The 20,694-nt window shown below is 41.0% G+C and overlaps 1 protein-coding gene across 5 annotated transcripts in view; it reads left to right on the top strand.

Annotated features, from left to right (window-relative positions):
* CPEB3 (cytoplasmic polyadenylation element binding protein 3) overlaps nucleotides 1-20,694 on the top strand; it is a 189,567-nt gene that overhangs the window by 81,463 nt on the left and 87,410 nt on the right. The gene's annotated exons all lie outside the window — the stretch shown is intronic.

Raw genomic sequence — 20,694 nt, forward strand, 5'->3', positions numbered from 1 at the left:
CTGCTTAAATAGGTTCTACCAGGCGTTAATTAACTTGAGTATGAATTATTCATTCAGAGCTGAGGATAACAACATATAATATTTCAGTGTCCATTTATCTTTGAAAAGAGTATATCACAAAGGGGACTGTTGGTATTTGAGATCACTATTTTAATTTGAAAGTATATTTAAAAACACTAATTCTTCTTCAAGTAGTGTATTTATGGTGTTCCACTTCAGGTGTGTAAGAGCCTTTGATTGGAGTGTTTTGGTAGCAATACTTGCTCAGCTCACACTTGGTCTCCAGATATTGTTATGCCCCATACTGATGCTATGCTGAGCCGCGTAGGCAAACCACCCGGAGTTCCTTTTCAACCACACTTTGACCTGAGAGAGAACATTCATCAAGCCTGCTCTAGTCTATCCTGTTGCTTAGCTCTTTTAGCTTAGTTCATAGAGATAGAAAATAACTTGATTAAAAATAGAATTCCGAATAAACTAAAAGCTATCAGCCTCCTCCGCCCATTGCTGAGGGGCTGCCTTTGGGGTTTGTCACTGCTGGGGTATACAGGAATTCCCAGACTTCAATCACTGTCTCTCCTGCCGGGAATCCATCCCAGTTAGTGCTGGTCATTCTTGGTGCCTCTGCTGTTTGGGAAATACCCACGTACCAGCCAAGTATAAGATCTGGACATCTTTGAAAAGCAGATCTAGGAAAAATAGGGAAATTAAGTTCAAGTAGCTCAGGATGGAGCAGTCCCTAAGACCAGACTCTGATCCAGCCTCTGAGAACCCCCCTGTACCCCAGCCTTCAAGCACATTTAGCATAGCTCTCGTCCCCTAATGCCCCTACTCTACTTGCACTACACTGATGACATCTTCATCATCTGGACCCATGGAAAAGAAGCCCTTGAGGAATTCCACCATGATTTCAACAATTTCCATCCCACCATCAACCTCAGCCTGGACCAATCCACACAAGAGATCCACTTCCTGGACGCTACGGTGCTAATAAGCGATGGTCACATAAACACTATCCTATACCGGAAACCTACTGACCGCTATTCCTACCTACATGCCTCCAGCTTTCACCCAGACCACACCACACGATCCATTGTCTACAGCCAAGCTCTACGATACAACCGCATTTGCTCCAAACCCTCAGACAGAGACAAACACCTACAAGATTTCTATCAAGCATTCTTACAACTACAATACCCACCTGCTGAAGTGAAGAAACAGATTGACAGAGCCAGAAGAGTACCCAGAAATCACCTACTACAGTACAGGCCCAACAAAGAAAATAACAGAACGCCACTAGCCATCACCCTCAGCCCCCAACTAAAACTTCTCCAACGTATCATCAAGGATCTATAACCTATCCTGAAGGACGACTCATCACTCTCACAGATCTTGGGAGACAGGACAGTCCTTGCTTACAGACACTCCCCCAACCTGAAGCAAATACTCACCAACAACCACACACCACACAACAGAACCACTAACCCAGGAACCTATCCTTGCAACAAAGCCTGTTGCCAACTGTGTCCACATATCTATTCAGGGGACACCATCATAGGGCCTAATCACATCAGCCACACTATCAGAGGCTCGTTCACCTGCACATCTACCAATGTGATATACGCCATCATGTGCCAGCAATGCCCCTTTGTCATGTACATTGGTCAAACTGGGCAGTCTCTATGTAAAAGAATAAATGGGCACAAATCAGACGTCAAGAATTATAACATTCAAAAACCAGTTGGAGAACACTTCAATCTCTCTGGTCACTCGATTACAGATCTAAAAGTTGCAATTCTTCAACAAAAAAACTTCAAAAACAGACTCCAATGAGAGACTGCTGAATTGGAATTAATTTGCAAACTGGATACAATTAACTTAGGCTTGACTAGAGACTGGGAGTGGATGGGTCATTACACAAAGTAAAACTATTTCCCCATGTTTATTGTCCCTCCACCCCCCACTGTTCCTCAGACATTCTTGTCAACTGCTGAAAATGGCCCACCTTGATTATCACTACAAAAGGCTTTTTCCCCCCCCGCTCTCCTGCTGGTAATAGCTCACCTTAAGTGATCACTCTGGTTACAGTGTGTATGGTAACACCCATTGTTTCATGTTCTCTATGCCTATAAATCTCCCCACTGTATTTTCCACTGAATGCACCCGATGAAGTGAGCTGTAGCTCACGAAAGCTTATGCTCAAATAAATTTGTTAGTCTCTAAGGTGCCACAAGTACTCCTTTTCTTTCTGTCAACTTCTGTATCCTAGTCACAGAGAGCATTGTAGGATAAGATCACAGAGAGTACTGGTAAGACTTCAAGGAAGGGGAGCTCTAGATCTCCTACCAGAAAATCTTCAAAGAAATCTTGGTCATCTCACAAAGTGACCACTTCGGAGACCTCAGGTCCCAAAGCAAGTATCATTAGAGCTCTATGCTGTTCCAGTACCAGAAGGTCAATGAAAACTTCAACCTCCTCCAAGTGCTGCGGTACCAAGCATACTTTAGTACTGAAACCTCCCTTGATGCCAACTAGACATGACCATTCCAGCAGACACACTAAGTATTCTGCTTCAAAGAAGTCTGTACCATATTCATACTCCTCTGTTCCACCCTCAGTACCCAACCCAGCGTCCCAAGCTATTACACAGGTATACCAGAAGGCAGCAGCTTCTTCTATACCATTTTCAACCTCCACGCATGCACCACCAAAGTTTTCAGCATCCTCGTACTCATGCCATCTCATCAAGCACTGCTGTCCTTGGTACATGGACAGGTAACTTTAGGGTCCTGTCTTAGCTCAGATATGTCTGGTATTGCAGAAATTCCGATATTCCAGATAGCTATTTGGTTCGGAGGTGCTGGAATCTCCATTGTTGGCCAGCAGTTGAACGGCTGTCAATACTAAGATCTTCTGGGTCACCAAGATCATATCTTTCCCTGGTGCCTCCCAGCTCTCCAGTATCTACCACATGGGGCAGACAACAATCCCCATCTCCGTTTCCCACCCCACCTTTAGACTACGGTGAGGAGGATTCCTCTGATTCTCAGATTTGTCTGTCTACTGTGGAAAGGACAATTCCTCTGGCACCTATGCTGAAAGATATCTTACTGGTATCACCAGCAGTGGATGTTGCCTCCCCTATCCTACGGGCCTCTTCTGCGAACTTATTGGGATCTTTGGCTGTTTATTGCCACCAGTTCTCAAAAGCCCCTAGTTTCTCCCTTGGGGATCATAGAGAAAGTCACTTGCCTGATCCACCACTTCCTCCTCAACAGCCCAGACCTCTGAGAGGAGACTTTCAGGGGGTAAGAGGAAAAAACAGACAGGAGGTGACACCTTAAATGAATATTTCATTATCGTCACCAGATGAGGCTGTAATACTTCCACCACCTTCTTTGGCTGGTGATTTTAAGCAATTTCAGGAGCTGATGAAGTGCATTGCAGACTGGCTCCAAATTCCATTAGAGGAAGTTGTGGCACACAGGCCCATTGGTGCGAACTGGAAAATGGTTCCTTGCTTTTTATAAGCAACTCCTGGCTCAGACCCTGCAAACTCACTGCACCTAACACACCACTTTCATGGTGTTACCTATGAAGATTAACATGTGAAGTCTCTACTGAAAGCTTGTAATTTCTGAATACTCGGTCATTGTGAGATGTGTGTGTGAATTTTTTAAAGAACGTAATTTTATCGAAAACTACGCCTTATGATCTTGGAGTAAAAGTTAATCACCAGGGAATCGTATGTGTCTGTGATTGCCCATTCAGGCAAAAGGTTGAAATTTCCCTGGTTAGCTGGTAATGTTTATTATAGCTCTTGCAGTTATAATGTCATTGTTAGAGTCCAGAGATTGGTTCACAGCCCTTGAACTTCAGGACACTTATTTTTGCATTTCACCCCCAAACCCCCACCAAAAGAAGCTTTTTCATTTTACATTGTCAGGATAACTTCTGAAAGGTCATAGTAGTCATAACCACTTAGCGATGGCAGTTAGGTATAATCATCTTCCCTTATCTGAACGATTGGCCTGCTCAAGGGCTGGGGGATTGTATGACAAAGTTCTTTCCACAGTCTACGCAGCCATGTCCAATTCCACAGGTTAGGTCTTCAACTCAACATTGAAAAGTTCATTCTGATCCCAGTACAATGGATGGAGTTCATAGGGGCTTCTCCAGATGCCATAACAGCCAGGCCTACCTATCTGTGCACAGGTTTAGAGCCCTAACAAATCTCATCTACAAGGTTCAAATAAACCCCCACATGTCAGTGAGAAGTTGCCATCAACTTCTAGGACACATGGCAGCTTATACTTTTGTAACACAACATGCCAGGTACATCTTGGTTGCTTCCATGGATGAGTCAGAACAGTCTATATCCCGAACACAGCTGGTATCTGTCTCTCCCTGAGTACTGCACTCCTTCAGTTGGCAAAAGGAGCTGTCCAAAGGCTATGCAGGAGTCTCTCTCATCCAAGCTCCTCCTACCATCACTTTAACATTGTGGTATGGTGAATGCACCTAGCCATGCACACACTGCTCAGGGCGAATGGTCAGCACAAGTGTCTTTTCTTCATATCAACCTCCTAGACGTGTGTACTCAGGAACACCTGTATCCACTTCTTTCCATTAATCAGGGGCAAGTCAGTCAGTCATGACAGACAATATAGCCTGCGTGTTCTATCAATTGGGGGTGGGGTGTGTGGGTGAGATCCCTCTCCCTTTGTGCCAAAGTAATAAAACCTATGTAACTAGTGTATAGCCAATCAAATCCTCATCTCAGCCTCTACTAGGCATATAAAACGCCATGGCCTATGATCCGAGCAGGCACTTGTCCCTAGATTACAAGTGAGAGCTGGACTCAAATTCTCAAGTCTATTTTTCTGATTTAAGGGCTTCTGGCAGTGGACCTCTGTCACAACCAAAAGGAAGTGCAAAAATTCAGCTCAAGAGGAGGGCTGGGTCCCCAGTCCATAGGGAATGCCTTCCTGTAATATGCTGCTGGGGATATCCAGAGCTGTGATCCATCCACTGTGTTACCCCTTTGCCTCAGCAAGAGTGAGCTTTGCTGGAGATTAGTTTGTCAGCTCCCAGTCACACTAGTCTCTCTTCCGCACCAGCAAACTCCTTGAGGCTCTCCCAGCCAAACTTTGTCTAGCAAGTAACAATCAGTAAACTATAGCCACTGAGCTTCTCAGAGATGTTTCTCGGCAGTGCACAGACCATATCACCATTCAGAGGAAAAGATATTGAGTTTGCTGCTCTTAAGAGTCAGTACATTACAGCTTATTAATTTAACTGAGGTAAACATATGCTTCTGTTCAAGCATAGTACTGAGTTGATTTATTGTAAAAACAAAACAAGATTATTGGCAATAGAACATAAATTAAGTGATACCAAATAATAGGGATAAAGATAGAAATGATTACAAGCAAATCCAAGTGAAAACATGCACCTAAAAGACTAAAACTTAATCTGGCAAGATAGTCTTTGTTCAAGACGGTTCCTCTTGCCCACCATCTGCTTTCCAGCTTTTACTGGCCAGCCAGGCCAGGATCCATCACAGAAAACAAATTGCTTGGTTTCTTTGTCTCCTAAGGTGATGAATGAAGATGGAGTCTCAGTCTTCTTTTAATATCCCCAGAGGGATTGTCTTTGTTTTACAAGTCAGGAAGCCCTCCGGTGGTTTCAGCTTGACTCTCTGCTTGCTGTGTCCTCCCTGGGAGCTGACACCATGTTGATTTTGCAATCTCCCATGATTTTTACAATATAAATGCCCTTCCTGCAACCTCCAATGCAAGTGAAAAGTCCATTGTCCATGTTGCCAGTCACAACTGGCTCAGTTTGCCACTGAGCCAGAGATGTTTGCCTTCCCCTTCATCTGGAAAAACCTATTTTTTGTCTCCTTTGTCTGTTTAGTTTCCAAAACATACCAGAGAGTATCCATAATTTCACCTACACTGTTGTTACAAACATTTCAGTGATATTAATAACCAGCATGGTGTTAGTTTTCCAAAAGCATTATATGAAACCTTTCAGATACAAATTATAACAATAGTGAGTTGGAGAACACTGAGCTGGTCAGGCCAGCTGAAACTCACTGCCAGGGGGCCCTTTGCCTTCTGGGATACGGATGCTGTTAGGGTCACACTTCCTCATTCCTTGGACAAGACAAGTATGAGATCCTTACTTGATTCGCCTTGCTTCTTGTCCACCATTGAGACTTCCAGCCATTCCACATCTACTTTCCCAGGGTTCCAGTTGGATTCTTCATCTCAACTCTAGAAAGTTTTGACTCAAAGCTTGGCTCCTCAGTGGTGGTTGAGTATAGAGACGTTGTACTCAGCAAAAGTACAACAGGTATCGTTGAACAGCAGGGAGCCATCTATGTGAAATGCTTACCTTCAAAGAATGGAAGAGATTCCACCACTGGTGCATCCTGCAACAGTTTTTTTGCTTGTTCATTCTTCCCTCTCCACTGTTCTCCATTACCCGCTGGAATTAAAGAAGACTGGTCTTTCTATAAGTTCCATCAAAGTTCACTTGGTGTCTATCACGGCCTTTCATTCACTGATAGAGGGATATTCACTGTTTGCCAACCCAACAACAGCAAGATTCGTCAAGGGCTTAATTAATCTTTCTGCAAATTAGAGCCCACCCCAATATGGGACTTAAACCTGGTACTTAATTACCTTACAAAACCTCCCTTTGAACCATTGGCCATGAGTTCTGTGTCACCTATTGTCAAGGTTCCTTCCCCACTCTGAACTCTAGGGTACAGATGTGGAGACCTGCATGAAAGACCCCCTAAGCTTATTCTTATCAGCTTAGGTTAAAAACTTCCCCAAGGTACAAACTTTGCCTTGTCCTTGAACAGTATGCTGCCACGACCAAGCGATTTAAACAGAGAACTGGGAAAGAGACCACTTGGAGACGTCTTTTCCCCCCCAAATATCTCCCCAAGCCCTACACCCCCTTTCCCGGGGAAGGCTTGATAATAATATCCTCACCAATTGGTATAGGTGAACACAGACCCAAACTCTTGAATCTTAAGAACAATGAAAAATCAATCAGGTTCTTGAAAGAAGAAGAATTTTATTTAAAGAAAAGGTAAAAGAATCACCTCTGTAAAATCAGGATGGTAAATACTTTACAGGGTAATCAGATTCAAAACATAGGGAATTCCTCTAGGCAAAACCTTAAGTTACAAAAAGACACAAAAATAGGAATACACATTCCCTCCAGCACAGCTTATTTTCTCAGCCATTTAAACAAAACGGAATCTAATGCATATCTAGCTAGATTATTTATTAACTTTACAGAGTTGGAAGACTTGTATCCTTGATCTGTTCCCAACAAAGTATCACACAGACAGACAAACTTTTCCCCCCCTCCAGATTTGAAAGTATCTTGTTCCCTTATTGGTCATTTTGGGTCAGGTGCCAGCGAGGTTACCTTAGCTTCTTAACCCTTTACAGGTGAAAGGATTTTGCCTCTGGCCAGGAGGGATTTTATAGCACTGTATACAGAAAGGTGGCTACCCTTCCCTTTATATTTTTGACCCCTATCTATGATGATGGCTTTCTTGGTGGCCATCTCTTCTGTCTGGAGAGTCTGAGAAATTGGCGCTTTAATGGTAGATCTTCCCTTTACAGCTTTCCCCAAGGAAAAAGTTTCATTGCAGCCACATCCTAAATTCCTAGTTAAAGTATATTCTGAATTTCAGATAAACGAGGTTATTAATCTTCCAGTTTTTCCCCAAAGCTACATCCGATCAGAGAGGAAATTGCCTTCCATACCATGGATGTCAGAGGTGCTTTAGCCTTTTATTTGGACAGAACGAAGCTGTTAAGAAAGTCTACCAGACTCTTCTATTTCTTTTGCAGACATATGCAAAGGATCCACAATTTCCACCCAAAGACTCTGAAGGTGTATCTTGGGGCATATTATATTTTGTTATGGGGCTCAACCTCCTTCTCAAGTACTTGCCCATTCTACAAAGTCCCAGTCTATCTGTATGGCACTATTTGAAAATGTTCCAGTTGTTTAAATTTACAGAGCTGCAACCTGGACTTCAATACATACTCTCTCCAAACTTTATGCCTTGGTTCATGCTTCCAGTAAGATGCTGCGGCTGGCAAAGCAGTTCTGTCTTTAGTATTAGATCTGACTCTAAAGCGCCTTTCTCCTATAAGAGATACTGCTTGGTAGTCACCTAAGTGTAGCAACCAAGGAACTATTCAAAGGAGAAGTTACTCACCTTATGCAGTAAATGATATGATCCAGTAATAGACTGGCCCTCTTGCCTTGTGGAATACATAGAATATAGAATAAAAACAAATCCTAATAAACGTCTTAAACATCTTGGTGGGAGATATACATGAGATAAATTAATGACTGGAGAGAGTCTGTTTCATTGGCTTTCTTGGAGAGTCTTAGTACGTTACATGGAAGTTAAGGGCTTCTAATTAATAGTGTAAGAATACTACTAAAGATGAGTCAGCGTGGCAGAATGTAGTCCATACTTTGATCCCGATCCCCATCCAGTTAATGTGCTTATCTCACATTCCAAAATTCCTCCGATGCATTCTCAGGTGCTAAAAGGCCCAACTGTTCCCTAAGCGGTTGCCAAAACCTCCAGCTTCCCGCATGACAAATTCTGTGATGCAGTTATTCTTTGTTAATACAAAAGTATTGTATATACTGAAAACTGAATGTGGGGGAAGCATAAAATAAATCTATTTTAATGGGAATGTGTTAACTTGAAAATTACCCTTCTGTGTGAGAATTGTATCCTACTACAGTTGCAAGTAACACTTAAGGCAATCAACTTAAGTTAGTAAACAAGTTTCCCTTTGTTTTGAGTTGTATTTCAAGCTTTTCACATGACTTTGTGTGTAATCAATTTTGCTGTTTCCCCTAAATAGGTCCCTGTCCTGGAAACTGTTCCCTGTGCCTATGTAGAACAGTTTGCAGGATCAGGTACATAGTCAATAAATCCATATCTCTGTTGTTGAAATGACCTTTATAAAGCTCATAAGAGAAAACCAAACCTTAATCTTTATTTTTAAAAAAAATGTAATCTGGAAATTTACATTTAAAGGGTGATCAGATAGTGTAATTTTAAAAAAATTATTCAGTTTTTAAAATGTTCAAGTTGAGTGTCTGTAATTTTGAGATAACATTGAAAATCTCTATTTTAGAATTTAAATTAACTTACTAGAGAATTTCCAGTCATTGCACCAACGTGTTGTAGAATCAATGGATCTTGCTTCAGAATTTAGGGATCTTGAATCTTGTATTGTGCCCATCATTTGGAATTTAAGGGCTTTCCCTTGTTTTGATAAAGGAAATGTTCATGCCCCCTGCTTAAGATTTAACATACTTACTTTTTTTTGGTAAAGCTTTATTAAAGTAGGTTGATGTACGACAACAGACAATAGAACTCATTTTACTGGCCTCACAAATGTTTAATCTCCAGCAAAGTAGCAGCCTCCAGTGGAAGCTGCTGCCTTCCCTGATTGGCAGGATGTGTCTCGGTGGCTGAGTAGAGACTGCAAAGTGGTGACGAGAGCAAATTAAGTTAACATTCATTTAAAATTTATAAGTGGGAAAAGGTGAAAATGGGTGACAATTACTTAGTTTAGTCACACTCTGACTTTGGTTCCCTAAGGCTTTTACTGGAATTTTATTGGAAATATTCTACCTGACTGGAGGTCAGTCACAGAGCTGGAATAGGACTCAGATATCCTGAGGCCCAGTCCAGTGCCCTAGCCATGGGACCAGGCACTCTCCTGTTTACTGGGAAAATTATTCCTGGAAACTTTTAAAATGTTAGCAGCTATGCAAGAGATAAGAGTTTCCTTCTTGAACTGGAGAAGGTGCTGGGGAGAGGGGCAGGGAAACTAAATTGCTCATTTTAGTAAGAGACACTTGTTTTCTCCCACCTTTTGGATGAACTGCATCACACAGTTATTCAGATTTTTTTTATGTACGAGTTTCCTTTCTATTTTGGGGAAGGGTGAGTATAAGCAGGAGACCAGGGTGATTTAGGAGAAGATAAGGGAGTCTAAAACTAGTTAATGCCTTTTGTTCACAATACTTCCCACTTTTACTTGAAGAATGAAAGAGTGCAGAGGAGGAATTAAAACTAAAGGGAACACTCACCAGGGTTTTGGAGAGGGAAAGAGAATAAGTTTAGCTTTCAAAGATCCCTTAACAAAAAGAAGTAGAGGATAGAAGCCTTTTTCTTTGCCATATAATTCCCTAGAACACAGATGATGGAAAGTGAAGGAAATAGAAACAGTTTCTTAAACAAACCACTGTCATATTGTCCATCATTTTAAAAAAGCTACATAATTCCAGAACTGTAGCATGTTAAAGTAAAAACGCTTTTACATATTGCTTTTGGAACATAATAAAATAATATAGAAAAAACTTAATTTGGAAGCAGTTAGGGTTGCTACATATACAGTATATCTGACACAAACTCACAAAAGCAAGAAAACAAAGTTAATTTACCTAACAGAACCCATTCTCTACTCCTCCATCCACGGCACACACCACAGTACAGCACAGGCCATCCTTCACAAACTTAGCTGTTCCCTCTTTCATCCTTCTACATACATCCCTTTACCAGGCTTTTCCCCCAGTAACTAGTAAGAGGAAACTATTAGTTAATTAACAAAATATGCCATTTTATAATGAAAACACCATTTTTTCTTCATTTTTTTTTAAAAAAAAAGGCAACCAAAAGTGTTAATGAGAAAACGGGTATTATTTTCAGACACACAAAGCCATTTGGAACATATTTATAATGCATAATGATCACATTCATTTGCAGTGAAATTGCTGAGGCAGATTGCTTGACAACAGGATGCTTTGCAGCTATTCAGTTCACATTCTAGTGAACAATGGGAGGTGTGGGATGGAAGAAAGCAGAGATTCCATTTGTTACTATTTTAATTGGATAAGAGATTCATTTTCACTGACATTTGTATTATCTAAACATCTGTCAGTCTAACGGGGGAAGAGATCAGAATGCTTCTTAAACCGTATCTGTAAATTGGATTTTTGTATATTTAAAAATTTCAAATGGCCATTAAAAACTTATAACAATAATTGATAATGGTAATGTTTGTTTTTATTTTATTGTGGTGATCTGATTGTCAGTTATAGAAATATAAGCAGTAGATCCATGTTTTTCTACAGGACGGTAAGTGTCTCTGCTTGATTGTACATTTCTTGCACACACTCATATGAAGTAAAATGAGCGTTCGGGTTAGCAGTAGAGCTGGGCAATGGTTCTCTGAAGCAACTCTTTTTTTTGCCAAAAATGCACGTTGGAGTTGCCTGAAACATTTTGTAAACTTGCTAAATTGTTTTGTCTGGGGGGAAAAAAAATAAAATTCTGAAAAAAATCACTTTTTTTATATTTTTGTAACAATGTTTTTGTTTTGATTCAAAACTGCTTTTTCTATTAAATTATACTTCCATTTGTATTAAAAACAAGTTTTAAAAAAATTAGAAATAAAACCTCTCTTTGTTTGGGGTCAAATGAAACATTTCGTTTGACCTCAAAATAAAAGTTACCAGAAAAAAAAAATTTACTTTGGAAACCCTGAAATCTGTTTTGCTTTTGGTTCAGCCAGCAAGCCAAAAAAATCATTTACTCGCACAACAAGGAATAGAGGACTGTATATTAGATATAACTGTATTTATATAAATATAATTACTTTATAACATTACAGCAATCCCTATAGTTCAGTTTACACAAACTGTCTTAACTTTAGCTCCTGTTCTCACATACTCTTAACTTTTCTGAAAAATTCACTGTTTCTTAGATTAAACTTTCCATGCTTAGCTTGCATTCAAACATGACTTCTAATGTTTTGAATGTTTGAGTGATATGTCTTCAGCCACTTGTTTTGAGGTTTTTTCCAAGGGAGGGGGGAAGGGTTGAGCAAGCGAGCAGGGGAAATGGGACTGGAATTGCTACCATAATTTTTCCACTCAGGCAACTCAAGAGGAGAGGCATGCACAGGAATATAAATTTGATCATTTTTGCAGGGGCCGGAGGAGTTCTATGCCCCCCCAATTCCCCAGGCCTGTGCTTGCTCCCTCTTGTGCTGCATACCCTTCTCAAGAATGACAATTTTTAAAACTAGAAATTAGGCATCTAAATAGTTTTTATTGAAAAGAATGTTATCAACCAAGTTAAAGTGGATAAAAATTAACAAAGTTAGGAACACTTAGGAATTGCATATTGTGCATGGGCAGCACAAAGATTAAGTCTGAAGCTTTGCATTCTATAGAGATACAGTGTGCTCATATGCAGCTTCTCAGACATGTGTGCAGTACTTATACCATTTGAAATTCTCAGAGAAGACTGCTGAAGTTACAATTTCTACAGCAATATTAACTTGGCTGTGTTGCACTTACACCTGTGTTTCTTGTTAAATGTGCTCCATAATCTGGCCACAATCTGTATATTTTAGTGATACAAACAGCTAAGGTTCTTGCAATATTTCCTAACTTGTTAATCTAATGTGAATTAAATTAAAAGAGTATCTTCTGCAAAGTATACAAACCGCATGTGATATATTTACAGATTCCAAGGTCAGAAGGGACCATTGTGATCATCTAGTCTGACCTCCTGTATAACACACAGTAGAACATCCCCAAAATAAAACTAGAGCTGATCTTTTGTAAAAACAAACAATCTTGATTTAAAAACGGTCAGTGGAGAATCCACCATGACCGTTGGTAAATTGTTCCAATGGTTAATTAATCTAACCATTAAAAACTTGTCTTATTTCCACTCTAAATTTGTCTAGCTTCAATGTCCAGCTTTTGGATCTTGTTAGACCTCTCTCTGTTAGATTAAAGAGCCCATTATTAAATATTTGTTTCCCATATATAGGTACTTACAGACTGTAATCAAGTAACACCTTAACCTTCTCTTTGTTTAACTAAATACATTAAGATCCTTGAGTCTATCACTATAAGGCATGTTTTCTAATCCTTTAATCATTCTTGTCACTCTTCTCTTAACCTCTCTCCCATTTATCAACATCCTTCTTGAATTGTGGGCACCAGAAGTGGATACAGTATTCCAGCAGCTGTCACACCAATGCCAAACACAGAGAGGTGAAAGAATTGCATTTGACTTTCACCTGCACTCTGCTCACTAATCCATTTCCACTGAGACTACTTCATGTACAACAGGGCTGGCCTTACCATGAGGCGAACTGAGACAGCCGCCTGAGGTGCCAGACTCAGGGAGGGAGGGTGCCACTAGGACCCAGAGTGTAGAAAATTGTCTGCTGCTGGGGAATATGTATTCTCTCTGCTCTAGATGCACAGATATGGTGGAGTGAGAAGGCAACAGATTTTTTTAGACAAAGGGAAAGCAGTGGATATAATTTACCATGATTTCAGTAAGGCATTTGATACAGTTCCACATGGAGAATTATTAGCTAAATTGGAAAAGATGGGGGTCAATATGAAAATTGAAAGGTGGATAAGGAACTGGTTAAAGCGGGTCACACTGAAAGGTGAACTGTCAGACTGGAAGGAGGTTACCAGTGGAGTTCCTCAGGGATCAGTTTCGGGACCAATCTTATTTAATCTTTTTATTACTGACCTTGGCACAAAAAGCAGGAATGCACTAATAAAGTTTGCGGATGACACAAAGCTGGAAGGTATTGCCAATACAGAGAAGGACTGGGATATCAAAGAGGAAGACCTTGTAAACTGGAGTAATAGTAATAGGATGAAATTTAATAGAGAGAAGTGCAAGGTCATGCATTTAGGATTAATAACAAGAATTTTAGTTATAAACTGGGGACACATCAATTAGAAGTAACGGAGGAGGAGAAGGACCTTGGAGTATTGGTTGATCATAGGATGACTATGAGCTGTCAATGTGATATGGCCATGAAAAAAGCTAATGCAGTCTTGGGATGCATCAGGAGAGGTATTTCCAGTAGAGATAAGGAGGTGTTAGTACCATTATACAAGGCACCGGTGAGACCTCACCTGGAATACTGTGTGCAGTTCTGGTCTCCCATGTTTAAGAAGGATGAATTCAAACAGGTACAGAGAAGGGCTACTAGGATGATCTGAGGAATGGAAAACCTGTCTTATGAAAGGAGACTCAAGGAGCTTGGCTTGTTTAGCCGAACCAAAAGAAGGTTGAGGGGAGATTTGATTTGCGATCTATAAATATATCAGAGGGATAAATACCATGGAGGGAGAAGAATTACTTAAGCTCAGTACCAGTGTGGACACAAGAACAAATGGATATAAACTAGCCATCAGGAAGTTTAGACTTGAAATTAGACGAAGGTTTCTAACCATCAGAGGAGTGAAGTTTTGGAACAGCCTTCCAAGGGAAGCAGTGGGGGCAAAAGACATATCTGGCTTCAAGACAAAGCTCGATAAGTTTATGGAGGAGATGGTATGATGGGATAGCCTAATTTTGGCAATTAATTGATCTTCAACTACTAATGGTAGATGTGCCCAATGGCCTGAGATGGGATGTTAGATGGGGTGGAATCTGAGTTACTACAGAGAATTCTTTCCTGGGTGTCTGGCTGGTGAGTCTTGCCCATGTGCTCAGGGTTTAGCTGATCACCATATTTGGGGTCAGGAAGGAATTTTCCCCCAGGGCAGATTGGCAGAGGCCCTGCAGGTTTTTCGCCTTCCTCTGCAGCGTGGGGGAGGGGTCACTTGCTGGAGGATTCTCTGCAACTTGAAGTCTTTAAACCACGATTTGAGGACTTCAATAGCTCAGACATAAGTTAGGGGTTTGTTACAGGAGTTGATGGGTGAGATTCCATGGCCTGCGTTGTGCAGGAGGTCACACTAGACGATCATAATGGTCCCTTCTGACCTTTAAAAGTCTATGATTCTATGAGTGCTGTGCTGGAGGAAGAAGGGCGCAGGAGAAAAGGAGAAAGGGAATAACAGAAAGCAGAAGGAGCTGCAGGGAGAAAGAGGAGGAGGAGCCTTTTATGTACCCCCAGGAGCCTGGACTGATTAACACCAGCTTCTCAGGGAGCTTCCTGTTTCCTACTGCTTCCCTGAACCCACTTGAGGAGAACAGGCAGTCAACTGAAGTAGTAGGAGCCAGTTAGGCCCTTAAGATGCTGATATCTTCCCTCACTCAGGCCCTGCTACCAGCCCGCTTATTTGTCCCCTGCAATTGAATGTTGAGAGCCACTGTAGCTGGCACAGAACAACAGTCATGAGTGAAAGAAGAAACCACCCCTCTGGGGCAGCATTCAGAAAAAGAAAGAAAGCAAAGGAAGCATTTCTGTCTAAGCAGGAAGGAGCTCTCCTGAGATACATAGACACAAATATTCACGGTGAGCATTCGGCCCCAGTGAGGATGTGAGTAGTGAGGAGATGCCTGATCTTCCACTTAGTCAGAGTGCAGGTGACCTGGCAGCTACTGCAGCATCCATATCTCCATCTCATATGGATGTAATCATGCACATTCCTGAAGAAAAATATAGATCAGAGAAAAGTGTGGTGGAGGCGCAAGAAACAGCGGCTGCTGAGTTAAGTTCCTTAAGTCTAGATGATCTAGGACTGTGGATCCCACTTGAGCAGTAGCCTTAAGGACTTCCTTGTACTGCGTGGGCCACAACAAGTGAAAAACTTCAAGTTCCCCAAAGACAATGAAAGTCGAAATTTCCATCCAACACGTTACTAGTGTGAAATCCCCAATGGTTACAAAGTGGAGAGTCCATGGCGTATGTACTCAAAAACCCAGAATGCTGCATACTGTTTTTGTTGTAAACTCTTCCAGTCTAATGCTCCAGCCACATTGGGTTGTATAGGAACAAAGGACTGGAAAAATCTGGCTGGAAGTCTGGCATGCCATGAGGAGGCAGCAAATCACCAGAGAGCATTCCAGAGGTGGAAAGTGCTTGAGATGAGACTAAGGTTAAAGGCCACCATAGATGATCAGCATCAAGAGAAGATTACATCAGAATCTCTTTACTGCAAAATGTTCTGAAAAGGCTCATTGCCATTGTGAGAATGCTTGTTACTCAAAACCTAGCACTGCATGGCGCTTCAGATCAGCTGTACGTGCCAAACAATGGAAACTTCCTTAAAATTGTGGAGCTGACGACTGAGTTTGATGCTGTACTCCAGGAGCATCTAAGAAGAGTCACCACTCAAGAAATGTACACACACCACTACCTTGGAAAAACCATTCAAAATGAGATCATATAGTTACTGGCAACAAAAGTCAAATAGAAGATTGTGGCAGATTTGAAGTCAGCAAGATATTACTCTATTACTCTGGACAGCACACCTGACATCAGCTATACGGAAAAAATGACTTTTATGGTGCATTTTGTGAAACGTAGTGAAAATGTCCCTGCAATGGTCATTGTCAGAGAGCATTTTCTAGAATTTATTGACATTGATGATACTACAGGAGCTGGTATGACAAATGTGCTTCTTAAAAAGCTGGAAGATACGGGAATTGCGATAGCTGACATGAGAGGTCAGGGCTACAATAATGGTGCCAACATGAGAGGAAAGAACAGAGGAGTGCAGACATAGATCTGAGAGTTAAACCCTAGAGCTTTTTTTGTCCCATGCAGTTTTCATTCATTGAACTTGGTGGTCAGTGATGCAGCATCAGCTTCTAGTGAGGCTGCTGAATTTTTTAATATAATTCAAAGAATCTATGTATTTTTCTCTACATCAACTCATCGATGGCAAATTTTGAAGCAACATCTGGGAACATCTTCTGACACTGAAACCACTGTGTGCCACATGATGAGAAAGTTGACTGGAGGCAATAAAGCCTATCAAACACCAAATTGGGAAGATAGATGATGCCATAGTTGCCATTATGGAGGATAATGCTATGACAGGAACTGTTCATGAGAGAACAGTGGCAGAGGGAAATGGAATCACCAGAAACATCCATAACTTCAAATTTCTATGTGGCTTAGTGTTGTGGCATGACATATTTTTTGAATAAATGTTGTAAGCAAGAGACTCCAAGGTGTTGACCTTGATATATCTGGAGCAATGGAACAACTGGACAAAGCAAAGTCAAACCTATAGTCTCACCGGTCAGATGAGGGATTTCAAAACATTCTGAAGAGTGCACAGAAGTTGGCAGAGGAACTTCACACTGAATCTATTTTCCCACCCATTCAAGAATGCAAGAGTCACTGAAGAAGACGACATTTTGATTACGAGGCACGGGATAATCCCATAAGAGACTCCAAACAACAATTCAAAGTTGAATTCTTTAACCAGGTGCTAGATTGTAAAATGCAGTCAGTTGACTGTTTCATGCAGCTCAAGGAATCCAGCAGTATATTTGGGATGTTGTACGATATTCCAAAACTCCTCACTATACCTGAAGAAGACCCACACCAGCAATGCAGGGCACTAGAGACCGTGTTGACACATGATGACGTGATATTGATGCGAGCGATTTAGGTGATGAACCTGTAGCCCTTTCAAGATGCATTTCAGCAGGGTCAACTCCAAAGGCTGTTCTGGAATATATTTGCACATATAAGATGACCACCCTCTTTCCAAATGCTTTTGTTGCTCTGCACATACTTCTAACACTTCCTGTAACAGTTGCCGGTGGAGAACGCACCTTCTCCAAGCTGAAGTTAATAAAAACACATCTTACGCTCCACAATGACACAGGAGAGGCTGGTTGGCCTAGCAACCATCTCAATAAAGCATGAGCTGGCCCAGACTATGGACCTTCAGCAGGAAGCAGTTCAAATCTTTGCAATCAAGAAGGCACGGAAAGCACCACTTTGATTATTCAAACAGATAAAAATGCCAGTGTTTACTATTGTCAAGGTTCCTACCCCACCCTGAACTCTAGGGTACAGATGTGGGGACCTGCATGAAAACCCCCTAAGCTTATTTTTACCAGCTTAGGTTAAAACTTCCCCAAGGTATAAACTATTTTACCTTTTGCCCTTGGACTTTATTGCTGCCACCACCAAGCGTCTAACAGATATATAATCGGGAAAGAGCCTGCTTGGAAACGTCTTTTCCCCCAAAATCCTCCCCAAACCCTACACCCCCTTTCGTGGGGAAGGCTTGATAAAAATCCTCACCAATTTGCATAGGTGAACACAAACCCAAATCCTTGGATCTTAAAAACAATGAAAAAGCAATCAGGTTCTTAAAAGAAGAATTTTAATTGAAGAAGAAGTAAAAGAATCACCTCTATAAAATCAGGATGGTAAATACCTTACAGGGTAATCAGATTTAAAACATAGAGAATCCCTCTAGGCAAAACCTTAAGTTACAAAAAGACACAAAAACAGTAATATACATTCCATTTAGCACAGCTTATTTTCTCAGCCATTTAAACAAAACAGAATCTAACACATATCTAGCTAGATTACTTACTAAGTTCTAAGACTCCATTCCTTTTCTGTTCCCGGCAAAAGCATCATACAGACAGAGAGAACCTTTGTTTCTCCCCCCCCTCCAGCTTTGAAAGTATCTTGTCTCCTCATTGGTCATTTTGGACAGGTGCCAGCGAGGTTATCCTAGCTTCTTAACCCTTTACAAGTGAAAGGGTTTTTCCTCTGACCAGGAGGGATTTTGAAGGTGTTTACCCTTCCCTTATATTTATGACAACTATGCAGACAAGAAAAGTTACATTTGCTGGTCAGGCATTTGAAATTTAAGTTTACTTAAAATTTTTGAACAAGGCATTTTAAGTTGTTAGTTCTTCTTTATTGGGGTAGGTAGCAGAGCAGTACTATGAGAGGTGTAGAACAGGAAGAGGGCAGAATTGAGACCTGTCAAAGTTTTGGCCCAAGCGAGTGGGCATGGGGGCATAATTTGAGCTCGCCATCTCAGGTGCCAAAATGTTGTGGGCCGGCCCTGCTTCTCTGGGTTTTCTCCAGTTTTCCCACATCTTTCCTGAAATGTGGCACCCAGAACTGGACACAATACTTCAGTTGAGGTCTAATCAGCGTGGATTAGAGCAGAAGAATTACTACTTGCATCTTGCTTACAACACTCCTGGTAATACATCCCAGAATTGTGTGTGTGTGTTTTGTTTGTTTGTGTTACACTGTTGACTCATATTTAGCTTGTGGTCCACTGAGCCCTCCAGATCCCTTTCCACAGTACTCCTTCCTATGCAGTGATTTCCCATTTTGTATGTGTGCAACTGATTGTTCCTTCCTAAGTGGAGTACTTTGCATTTATCCTTACTGAATTTCATCCTATTTACTTCAGACTACTTCCCCAGTTTGTCCAGATCATTTTGAACGCGAATCCTATCCTCTAAAGCACTTGCAACCCCTTCTAGCTTGGTATCATCCGCAAACTTGATAAGTGTATTCTCTATGCCATTATCTAAATCATTGATGAAGATATTGAATGGAACCAGACCCAGAAACTGATTCCTGCAAGACCCCACTTGATATGCCCTTCCAGCTTGACTTTGAACCACTGATAACTACTCTCTGGGAATGGTTTCCCTACCAGTTATGCAGCTGCCTTATAGTAGCTCCATCTAGGTGGTATTTCCCATGAAATGGGAGGTTTGAAAATTGATCCCAATAATCAAGAGAACTAGAGAGTATTTTTAACTTTCTTAAAACACATTAAAATAGGTCTTTTTGTAAAGCATGTTGCAATATGAATACTAGATGTTGTGGTTTTATATTTGCTTTAATTTGGAATGACCTGAACAAATTAACTTCTGGCTTCATCACCCATCAGTGGCGTGGATTTCATTCCTTTGAAATAACAATTTATGATAAACAGTAACAATGTGTTTGTGCTATACAAGATGTAGACGTTATCCCTGCCCTAATCTTAAGGGTATGCAATAAAATACATATACACTGCAATAAAATACAATACACTGCAATAAAAGCCTCGCAGCTGACCTGGGTCAGCTGATTCAGGCTCTCAGGGCGAAGGGTGTTGGACTGTAAAAATTACAGTGGTTCCAGCCTGAGCCCGAACCTCTACACTGCAATTTTATAACCCCACAAGCCCGTGTCAGCTGACCTGGCTCTGAGACTTGGTGCATCGTGTCTTTTATCTCACTGTTGACATACCCTAAAAGGAAAAGATCAGACAAGAAATTTCAGGGAGATGAAAAGATGGTGGTAATTCAGAGCATAAATCATTATTTTCCATTTTGGATAAAAACGTCTTAGGACAAAGTTGTGTGGAAGTTTAGGTCTGCAATGAGGAAGTTCCCCATGTTTAATAGTAACAGGAATGTGCTTAATAGTCAAGACTATTTCCACAGTCCAACTTTGTTTTATAGAATTTAACTATTAGGTTTACAGTATTCTAATTGGCCGAATCCCCCAGCAAAACATACCAAGCAATTCTATAAAGTATAGAATTTTAAAAAACTTGTTTAAAGACAACTTCTCAAAAAATTAATCTGGCATCTGTACCATTTCCTACCATGCACATAGTGAAAGTAGACCAGCTTCTCTATTGATCCATGTGATCAGGGTCATAACAGGGTTTAATGCATTTGAAAACCTCCTCCAAAAAGTTCCCCATGTTACAAGCTATTAACGTGGACATAACTAAGCTGCTGAAAGCTCCCTTTGATCTACTGGGTATGTGAACTCAAGTTTCGTACATAGAAGATGATTTTCTTGGTGGCTGTGACTTCAGCTTGTTTCAGTCTCT

This window comes from Lepidochelys olivacea (assembly GCF_965140295.1).
Source record: "Lepidochelys olivacea isolate rLepOli2 genome assembly, chromosome: 7".
NCBI lineage: Eukaryota > Metazoa > Chordata > Testudines > Cheloniidae > Lepidochelys > Lepidochelys olivacea.